This window comes from Lolium perenne, chromosome 3, assembly GCF_019359855.2.
Source record: "Lolium perenne isolate Kyuss_39 chromosome 3, Kyuss_2.0, whole genome shotgun sequence".
NCBI lineage: Eukaryota > Viridiplantae > Streptophyta > Magnoliopsida > Poales > Poaceae > Lolium > Lolium perenne.
This window is the reverse complement of record NC_067246.2, coordinates 347,968,676-347,980,541: the sequence shown is the minus strand read 5'-3', so window position 1 is coordinate 347,980,541 and position 11,866 is coordinate 347,968,676.

Below are 11,866 nucleotides of genomic sequence, written 5' to 3'. Positions count from 1 at the left end.
ACAAAAGTAAAAAAGGAGAACTACTAACTTTTTTGTATTTCCTTTCATTGATTGAAGTTTGAAAGTAAACATCCAACTAAAGAGAAGTAAATAAATAAAAGTAGAACTAAAATATGAATGAAAAGGTGGAGGATTTTAGCCTCCCCAAGCTTAGGATTTTGGCCTAATTTGATCTACTCGTCATTTTCAAGTGATGGTGGTGGCGCGTACTGAAAGTCTGGGTTGAAGTGGGATTAATTCTTGGAGAGGAGGTCGACATTGGTGATTACTTGGTATAGATTAGTGATGCGTGTGAAATGCATCCATAAATTTTGTGCATCCTTTATTCCATTAGAGCATGATGTTGTTGGGTGTAATTGGTATTTCCGTGATATTAATATATGCTTTTTATCAAAAATAAATTTTGTAGCTTATTGTGTTAATTTCTTTATTATTTTACAACTTTATCATATTTATTGAAACTAACCTACTAATAGTTGTGGAAGTGCACAAGTTTTTGTTGTTTCACATTTTGTTGTGTAGGAAATACATAAATATTTGTTGCGAGGTTAGATATACTGATGACAATGCATTGCTGCTGGTTGAGATCTCCGTCCTAGTATTGTTTCCTTTTCCTTCGGTGAATGTATGCGTCAGGTCGAGTTTGCTGTATGATATACGGGTGCGATGTGTCAATCTGGACTAGGTTCGTGCAGTTTTGTTTAGTCTACCACAGCTACGCTTTTTGCACGACCGATAATGTTGCCGGTGAAATAGTTCTAACATGTAGTATTAGTGTATTACACACATGCATGAAGAGGAGAGGATTACGTTGCATGTTTATCAGGGCATCTCCAGCGGCGCGACGCAAACGGACGCTGAGCGACCGTTTGTGTCCGCCGTGACCAGAAATGCGTCGTGCACCACCTCCAGCGGCGCGACGCAAAGTGACTGGGCCGTCCGCGGAGACGCAAACCTGGCCCAAATATGCGTCAGGTTTACGTCTCCGCGGACGCTTGGCGGTCGCGGAAAATGTCCGCTCGGTCCTCGCACGGGCCGGCCTGGCAGCGGCAAAACTGTTTCGTCTTCCGCGGCATTACTTCCGGGCGGCGCGCTGCAACCTTTGCAGGGCCGCGTTAATGGCGTGCCTCGGCTTCCGCGAGCGTGCGCAGCGTCGATGCGTCTTCTCCGCCAGTACTGGCAGCGAGGCGTCGCTTCGGCAGTCTGCGGCCGCGTTAATGGCGCGTGCCGCGCGTAGTAATGGCGCTGCCCCGCGTGGCGCGGCCGTCGCCCTGTCTCCGACCTATATAAACAGGGGCGCGAGCATCTCATCTCAGCCATCGTTGCCGTAGCACCGCTTGCAGATCCACCATGAGCAGCGCCGGACGCGGCCAGGCTGCCGCGCCTCCACCTCCACCTTCACCTCCCACTCCACCTCCCCCGGCCTCCAGCTCCGGCGACGGGTTCGACTCCGACGACAGCACCGACCTCCTCCACCCGGTCAGGGATGCCGCGGCCCTGGCTGAAGCGGAGAAGGAAGCAGAAGAGGAGCGGGCGGCCCATGCGGCTGTCGACGCCGAGCTGGAACAGCGCAGGCTGGCGGCTGCCGCTGCAGCAGAGGACTCTGACTCGGAGATTTCTTGGTCCTCCGATGACCCTGATGCGCCTACACCGGAGGAGAAGGCGGCGGAGCAGAGGGCCATCGTCGAGTCTTTCGAGACGCTGAAGGACGACGCCGCTAACTGGAGCAGGCACTGCAAGAGGACGCGGCGGCGCACCGAGCCATAGCGGCCGCACGGGAGGCGGCCGAGAAGCAGGCGACGGAGCGACGCAATGACGGTGCCGGCCCGTCAGGAAGCAAGTAGTCTAGGTCTATAGATCTACCTTCTATAGTTTTTATGCATTCATATGTACTGCTTTAAAAGTTTTTAACTATGTTGCAATTCAAAAAATGGGTCGCCCCGGTGGAAGCACACCCAGACGCAAACGGACGCGCAGACAAAATATGTCCGCGGGGCGATGCAAACGGACGCTCACGACCACTTTTGGGCATCCGAAATGCGTCGCGCCGCTGGAGATGCCCGCAGGGCAACGAGAAACTTGCACTAGTGGAAAAAGGGTCTTCAGGCCCGGTTCATATGGGGCTTCAGGCCCGGTTTCCGCACCGGACCTAACCAGGCGAGACTAAAGGGTCCTCCCTTTAGTCCCGGTTTAAATATGGATCGGGCCTGAAGGCCCCGTCACGTGGTGCGGCTAGGGGGCTCGTGGTGGAGGACCTTTGGTCCCGGTTCGTGGTACGAACCGGGCCTGGAGGGTCTCTGCCGCGGCAGAAAATTGCCGTTTCTCTGCCGTGGCACAGGTTTAAGGTGGAGCAGCGTTTCTCTGCCGCGGCAGAGAAACTGGGCGTTTCTATGCCGCGGCAGAGTTTCAGCAATGCATATATCATTCAAGAGACCACAAAATATCGTCGTGAATATATATAGACATCGTCAACAGTACACGTAATGCATGCATATTTAGAATATAAAGTCGGATCTCTTTACTAAATCTATTTGCCTTTACGAAGTTGTTCAATACATAGCTACGACCTTCCGATAGTGCTCGCCAGTTGGGGCAATGGCCTCGTTAAGAAAGAATCCCGCGATTTCCTCTTGAATTGCTCGTATGCGATCCTCCGTTATGAGAGTGTCCCGCAGGCGTATCATCTATATTAAAAAAGGAGATCATTATATATGAATGGAACTCAATACAATTGATGGTAATAAGATTAATTGTGAAATATTGTTCACGTACACGAGTGTGGTGTATAGCATCATCCGCATCCCTGTGACTGGCCATCTCACGAATGAAGTCGCAGACGTAGTATTCCTTATAAGTTATTCCCGGCTTCCTGCCTCATACACTTTACGAAAAAATAGTTCGATCAAACTAATAATCAAGCATCGTATTGAAAGAAAATATCATAGAGTTTCACGGACATAGCTATATATATAGTACTACTTACAGGGTAATCTTCAAATGTAAGCTCCGGTTTCCATTTACCCGGAACAGTATTGGTGAACCGTTTCCAAGCCCTGCCCGACAAAGAAAAAATGAGTAGTTATTGATATCGTCGAATTAGAACAGATGAAGATGCCGATACGAAATTGATTGAAATTACCTCTGGAGCAGGGCAGCCATGTTCGCCCATTCCACATGTTCTTTACGTTTCGAGTCCATGACATTTACGACTCCTTTGTGAAGATCAATGATTAGGAGAATAAAGTGGAAGCTGCACAAGCATAGCTCAATGATTACGAGAATAAAGTGGAAGCTGCACAAGCATAATGTATGTTATAACACTCACTTGAAGTTGTAGGGAAAGAATATATCCTCTTTGTCTGCTTGCTTCACTAAAAACCTTAGCATGTTGTCCTCTGTGTCCTTGGGGTAGTCTCGAACCGTAACTTCATGAACTGTGTCTGGGTCAATGAACCCCAGCTCGTGGAGCTTGCCTCTTTTGCATTCGAGCTTCTTCATTCTGCATAATTAATATATAGCGTACACAAAGAATATAGTGAGGATAATTGTTAGTGCAAATGAATGAGCTGAGCTACAGACTTAATTACATAAATAAATCACTTACAGGCAGTAGCAACTGATGACAGCTTTGTCGAGGGCGTCTTGATTGAATAACTGAAATAGTTCTTCTAACTCAAGGTTTATCTCCTCCCGCCCCCAGAAGTAATGCTCATCTCTAAGATACACCGTGAGGTAGCGATCACCTCTTCGACAGGCTCTCAGGTACCATTCATGCAACCTTCGCATCTGAGTCCCTAGACGCGCGAGCTCGCCAGGTTTGACGAGCTCATTTCCATATCTATACTTGTTTACGACTTGAGCCATTGGATAGTAATCTTTGTACTCAACATCTGCTCCCTGACCTCTAGCCTCCCGTTCGATCATCGATGCCGTCTCTGGATCATCATAGGACTGCACGACGAAGTGGGGTATGGACTGATTGTCCTGCTGTCCAAGCTGGGCGACATTTTTCGCTTTGCTCGCTCTAAAGGACTGCCAAGAGAGCGGTCATAATCACTTCTCAGCTCAGCTCTCTTTATTCTCGTCTCGGCAAAGTGCTTCACTGTCTGCGGTGGAATAAACATCTTCTTCGGCGCAAGAAACGCCTTTTTCTCATCAGTCTGCTCATGTGGTAACAACTCTGGAGTCTGTGCCCTCATCAGAGTTGATGATCTCTTCGGAGCTGTAGGAGGTGCCGCGGTTAGCTTCCTCTTTTGCTTAGGTGGAGGCGGCGGAGTCTCCTGACGAGTGATACGTCTCAAACGTATCTATAATTTCTTATGTTCCATGCTACTTTTATTATGATACTCACATGTTTTATACACATTATATGTCATTATTATGCATTTTCCGGCACTAACCTATTGACGAGATGCCGAAGAGCCGATTCTTTGTTTCTGCTGTTTTTGGTTTCAGAAATCCTAGTAAGGAAATATTCTCGGAATTGGGCGAAATCAACGCCCAGGGTCCTATTTTTCCACGAATCTTCCAGAAGTCCGAAGAGGAAACGAAGTGGGGCCACGAGGTGGCGACACAACAGGGCGGCGCGGCCCAAGCCCTGGCCGCACCGGCCTATTGTGTGGGCCCCTCGTGACGCCCCTTGACCTGCCCTTCCGCCTACTTAAAGCCTTCGTCGCGAAAACCCCAGTACAGAGAGCCACGATACGGAAAACCTTCCAGAGACTTCGCCGCCGCCAATCCCATCTCGGGGGATTTAGGAGATCGCCTCCGGCACCCTGCCGGAGAGGGGAATCATCTCCCGGAGGTCTCTTCATCGCCATGATCGCCTCCGGATCGATGTGTGAGTAGTCCACCCCTGGACTATGGGTCCATAGCAGTAGCTAGATGGTTGTCTTCTCCTCATTGTGCTATCATGTTAGATCTTGTGAGCTGCCTATCATGATCAAGATCATCTATTTGTAATGCTACATGTTGTGTTTGTTGGGATCTGATGAATATTGAATACTATGTCAAGTTGATTATCAATCTATCATATATGTTATTTATGTTCTTGCATGCTCTTCGTTGCTAGTAGAGGCTCTGGCCAAGTTGATACTTGTGACTCCAAGAAGGAGTATTTATGCTCGATAGTGGGTTCATGCCACCATTAAATGCAGGACGATGTGAGAAAGTTCTAAGGTTGTGGATGTGTTGTTGCTACTAGGGATAAAACATCGATGCTTTGTCTAAGGATATTTGTGTTGATTACATTACGCACCATACTTAATGCAATTGTCTGTTGTTTACAACTTAATACTGGAGGGGGTTCGGATGATAACCTGAAGGTGGACTTTTTAGGCATAGATGCATGCTGGATAGCGGTCTATGTACTTTGTCGTAATGCCCTGATTAAATCTCATAGTACTCATCATGATATATGTATGTGCATTGTTATGCCTTCTTTATTTGTCAATTGCCCAACTGTAATTTGTTCACCCAACATCTGTTTATCTTATGGGAGAGACACCACTAGTGAACTGTGGACCCCGGTCCTATTCTTTACATCTGAAATACAATCTACTGCAATTGTTCTTTACTGTTCTTCGCAAACAATCATCATCATCCACACTATACATCTAATCCTTTGTTTACAGCAAGCCGGTGAGATTGACAACCTCACTGTTACGTTGGGGCAAAGTACTGTGATTGTGTTGTACAGGTTCCAGGTTGGCGCCGGAATCCCTGGTGTTGCGCCGCACTACACTCCACCGCCATCAACCTTCAACGTGCTTCTTGGCTCCTACTGGTTCGATAACCTTGGTTTCTTACTGAGGGAAAACTTGCTGCTGTGCGCATCATACCTTCCTCTTGGGGTTTCCAACGGACGTGTTAACTACGCGCAATCAAGCTCTTTTTCTGGCGCCGTTGCCGGGGAGATCAAGACACGCTGCAAGGGGAGTCTCCTACTTCCAATCTCTTTACTTTGTTTTTGTCTTGCTTTATTTTATTTACTACTTTGTTTGCTGCACTAAAACAAAACACAAAAAAATTAGTTGCTAGTTTTACTTTATTTACTGTCTTGTTCTCTATATCGAAAACACAAAAAAATTAGTTACTTGCATTTACCTTATTTACTTTTTGTTTATTTCATCATGTTTCCTCCTAAGTACACTCTAAAAGACATACCGGTAGGACGTGGGTCTATCATTGGGAGAGATAATATAGAGGATTTTTTCACTCATGTCAGTACAGCTGAAGATTTTGAAGATAGACACTTGGTAGAACTTGCTCCTACTTATGAAATTGCTGTTGCTTCTTTAGTACACATGTTGGAAACTAAATTTGTTAATCTCAATCCTATAATTCAACATATGTTTCTTACACTCGGTGATATGGAAGAAGGAGAAAAGAAAGATTTTGTTTTAGAAACTCTTCTCAAAGAATTTGGTGGTGTAGCAAGAGAGGCTAGAAAGGTCTTTACTAAATATAAGATGCTTGGCTCTTATACCAACTTTGCTAGTACCCTTGAAAAGATGGACATGGATAGAATAAGATACACTAATAATGTTAATGATGGTGGGGAAATTAAGACAACAATACCTTGTAAGCTCCTAGGAATGCATGAAGCTCTAGAAAATAACTATGGTTGGCTTGTTCCCGAAAATTTGTTTGATGAGGATAGCAAGCCTAAGTATAATGAAAAAGGAGCCTCTGAAACTTACATAGATAAGATAAAATGCATAGTTGAGAAAACTCCAAACCCCTCTGTTGATGCTTCGTCTCTTGACAACACTTGATTCACACTTTCTGCGCCTAGCTGAAAGGCGTTAAAGAAAAGCGTTTATGGGAGACAACCCATTATTTTACTTCTGCACTTTATTTTATATTTGAGTCTTGGAAGTTGTTACTACTGTAGCAACCTCTCCTTATCTTTATTTTATTGCATTGTTGTGCCAAGTAAAGTCTTTGATAGTAAAGTCAATACTAGATTTGGATTGTTGCGCAGAAACAGATTTCTTGCTGTCACGAATTTCGATATGCCTCTCTGTGGGTAACTCATAAAAAACTGCCAATTTACGTGCGTGATCCTCAGATATGTACGCAACTTTCATTCAATTTGGGCATTTTCATTTGAGCAAGTCTGGTGCCTCAAAAAAATTCGTCTTTACGGACTGTTCTGTTTTGACAGATTCTGCCTTTTATTTCGCATTGCCTGTTTTGCTATGTTTGATGGATTTCTTTGTTCCATTAACTTTCAGTAGCTTTATGCAATGTCCAGAAGTGTTAAGAATGATTGTGTCACCTCTTAATATGTGAATTTTTGATTATGCACTAACCCTCTAATGAGTTTGTTTCGAGTTTGGTGTGGAGGAAGTTTTCAAGGGTCAAGAGAGGAGGATGATACAATATGATCAAGAAGAGTGAAAAGTCAAAGCTTGGGGATGCCCCCGTGGTTCATCCCTGCATATTTTAAGAAGACCCAAGCGTCTAAGCTTGGGGATGCCCAAGGCATCCCTTCTTCATCGACAACTTATCAGGTCACCTCTAGTGAAACTATATTTTTATTCCGTCACATCTTATGTGCTTTACTTGGAGCGTCTGTTTGCTTTTGTTTTTGTTTTTGTTTGAATAAGATCGGATCCTAGCATTCTTTGTTTGGGAGAGAGACACGCTCCGCTGTTTCGTATGAACAAATATGTTCTTAGCTTTATATTTAATGTTCATTGCGAAAGTTGGACTATTTCATTCATTGTTATATGGTTGGAAACGGAAAATGCCGCATGTGGTAAATGGTTTAATGTCTTGAATAATATGATACTTGGCAATTGTTGTGCTCATATAGATCATGTTTAAGCTCTCGCATCATGTACCTTGTACCTATTAATGAATAATTACATAGAGCTTGTTAAAATTTGGTTTGCATGATTGATCTCTAGAGTCTAGATATTTTCTGGTTAAGGTGTTTGAACAACAAGGAGACAATGTAAAGTCTTATAATAGCTACAATATGTTCATATGTGAGCTTTGCTGCACCTTTTATACTTGAGTTTGCTTCAAACAACTGATACGTCTCCAACGTACCTATAATTTCTGATGTTCCATGCTTGTTTTATGACAATACTTACATGATTTGCTTGCACTTTATAATGTTTTTATGCATTTTCCGGAACTAACCTATTAACGAGATGCCGAAGGGCCAGTTGCTGTTTTCTGTTGTTTTTGGTTCCAGAAAGGCTGTTCGGGCAATATTCTCGGAATTCGACGAAACGAAGACCCAGCATCTTATTTTTCTCGGAACCTTCCAGAAAGTCAAAGGGGGACCAGAGGGGTGCCCTGGGGGGCCCACACGTGTGGCCGGCGCGGCCCAGGAGGGGGGCGCGCCGCCCTAGTGTGAGGTGGCCCCGTGGCCCCTCCGACTCCGACTCTTCGCCTATTTAAGCCCTGGAGACCTAAAACATCCATACCAATTGACGAAACTCCAGAAAGACTACAGGGGCGCCGCCGCCATCGCGAAACTCCAATTCGGGGGACAGAAGTCTCTGTTCCGGCACCCTGCCGAGACAGGGAAGTGCCCCCGGAAGCCATCTCCATCAACGCCACCGCCTCCATCATGCTCCGTGAGTAGTTCCCCCATGGACTACGGGTTCTAGCTGTAGCTAGTTGGTATTCTCTCCCCCATGTACTTTAATACAATGATCTCATGAGCTGCCTTACATGATTGAGATTCATCTGATGTAATCAGTGTTGTGTTTGTCGGGATCCGATGGATTGTTACATTATGATTGTCTATCTATAAAGTTTATGAAGTTATTGTTGCTGCAATCTTGTTGTGTTTAATGCTTGTCACTAGGGCCCGAGTGGCATGATCTTAGATTTAAGCTCTATAATTATTGCTTAGATTGTATCTACAAGTTGTATGCACATGTCTATGTCCGGAACCAAAGGCCCCAAAGTGACAGAAATTGGGACAACTAGAGGGGAAGGCTTAGATATGAGGATCACATGTTTTCACGGAGTGTTAATGCTTTGCTCCGGTGCTCTATTAAAAGGAGTGCCTTAATTTCCATTAGATTCCCTAGAGGCCCGGCTGCCACCAGCTGATAGGACAAAAGATGTTGTACAAGTTTCTCATTGCGAGCACGTATGACTATATATGGAAAATATGCCTACATGATTAATGATCTTGATGTTCCGTCTTAATGCTATTTCAATCCTATCAATTGCCCAACTGTAATTTGTTCACCCAACACTTATTATTGGAGAGTTACCACTAGTGTATATAGCTGGGAACCCCGGTCCATCTCTCATCATCATATACTCGTTCTACATGACATTGGAAGTAGTATCAACTATTTTCTGGTGCCATTGCTCTCATATTACTGCTCTTTCTTCGTGTTACTGTTATTACTGCTCTCATATTACTCCTGCTTTCACATCACCCCTGTTACTAGTGCTTTTCCAGGTGCAGCTGAATTGACAACTCAGTTGTTAAGGCTTATAAGTATTCTTTACCTCCCCTTGTGTCGAATCAATAAATTTGGGTTTTACTTCCCTCGAAGACTGTTGCGATCCCCTATACTTGTGGGTTATCAAGACTATTTTCTGGCGCCGTTGCCGAGGAGGCATAGCTCTACTCATAAGTTCACCTGGGGAGTACACTCCACCTCTCTCTCTATTTTATTTTATTTTGTTTTGCTTAGTTTACTTTTGTCTAGTTTATTTGTGCTTAGTTCATTTCTGTCTAGTATTATTTTGCTTAGTTTACTTTTGTCTAGTTTATTTTTGTTTTGTTTTATTTTTCCTATATACCCGAAAATCCAAAAAAATTTGAAAAACCGAAAAATTAAAAACTGCTATTATGGGAGAACCTACAACCTATTTGGAGCTTATTGAATTATATAATAATTATAGAGAATCAAGAACGGGAAAAGTTATGAGTGCTGTGATAGAAAAACTAAATACAATTGCTAAAATCTTGCTTAAACGCCATGATATAAACTGTTGCTCTAAACAGGATACTAAACATCTTAAATTTCAATGTGGCTTTAGTGAGAAAATTTTAATTAAGAACTATAATTGGAATAGCTATATTCATTTTGGGTTCGAAGAAGTAGAACAATTGGTTTTGTTTATGGGAGCTTCTTAGATTGAATCCTTCATTGCTAAAAATTATGAAACTTGTGTTGTTTGTAAGGACCTTAAAGATTATGTCTCCTCTATACTTAATTTTTGCATAGAAAGCTACAGTGATAATCCTTATATCATTGATTATAAAGAGAGACTCATTAATGCACAAGAATGCACTCACAATTTGCAGGAACCTGTGGAAGAAGAAATTGATGAACCTGAAAGCTCATTGGATGAAAAAGAGGAGGAAATTGATGAACCTGAAAGCTCATTGGATGAAAAAGAAGAGGAGAGTGATGAACAAAAGGAGGAAGAATGGATTAGCTACCCATGCCAACCTTCTAATGAGAGTAACTCTTTATCTCTTACATTATTTGATTGTCCTCCATGCTTACCAATGGCGGATGAATGTTATGTTCCTGTGGATTCTCTTGAAATATTTCCTATTAGTAAAACTTGTGAAAATGATTATGCTACTGTTATCTATGATAATCCATGCTACTTTGATAAATTTTATGATAATGCTTTTTTTGTGCCTGATGTCGAAATGCATGATACCAAAGAGTTTTGCTTGGCAAATGTTTATGATAAATCTCTAGATGATGGTCCTATGTTACTTGATACTATTAATTGTACTACTAATGAAAATGGGATTGGAGAGGTCTTGACTTTATCTAGGAGTCCCATATCTTTTAAGATTGATCAATCATCTTGTTACATTATTGATAAAAGTGGGTTTGAAAGTTTTGATCCTATTATCTCTGAGCTTGATAAAACTTATGTGTTTATGGATGATGAAAAAGCATGCTGCATTTGATAGTTATATTGTTGAGTTTATCCATGAAGCTACTGAAAATTATTATGAGAGAGGAAAATATGGTTGTAGAAATTTGCATGGTACTAAAACACCTCTCTATATGCTGAAACTTTTGAAGTTATTCTTGTTTTATCTTCTTATGCTTGTCATTTTGTTCTTCATGAATTTATTTGTGTACAAGATTCCTATGCATAGGAAGTGGGTTAGATTTAAATGTGTTTTGAATTTGCTTTTTGATGCTCTCTTTTGCTTCAAGTCTTATTTCTTGCGAGTGCATCATTAAAACTGCTGAGCCCATCTTAATGGCTATAAAGAAAGCACTTCTTGGGAGATAACCCATGTGTTTATTTTGCTACTGTTTTGTTGTGTTTTGGAAGTTGTTACTACTGTAACAACCTCTCCTTATCTTTATTTTATTGCAATGTTGTGCCAAGTGAAGTCTCTAATAGAAAGGTGATGCTAGATTTGGATTTCTGCGCAGAAACATATTTCTTGCTGTCACGAATCTGGGTATGATTCTCTGTAGGTAACTCAGAAAAATCTGCCAATTTACGTGAGTGATCCACAGATATGTACGCAACTTTCATTAGTTTTGAGTTTTCTGATTTGAGCAACGGAAGTACCTCTTAAAAATTCGTGTTTACTGGCTGTTCTGTTTTGACAGATTCTGTCTCTGTTTTTTTGCATTGTCTCTTGTGGACTTTAAGTGAGGCTTTCTAGACGTGGAGAGCTGTGGCTAATGTTTTATTGAGTACTTGTAATGTGTCACTACAGGGCTAAAGTGGATTAAAGTTTTTTGAGTACTAACCCCTCTAATGAAGTTTATGAGAAGTTTGGTGTGAAGGAAGTTTTCAAGGGTCAAGAGAGGAGGATGATATATGATCAAGAAGAGTGAAAAGTCTAAGCTTGGGGATGCCCCCGTGGTTCATCCCTGCATATTTC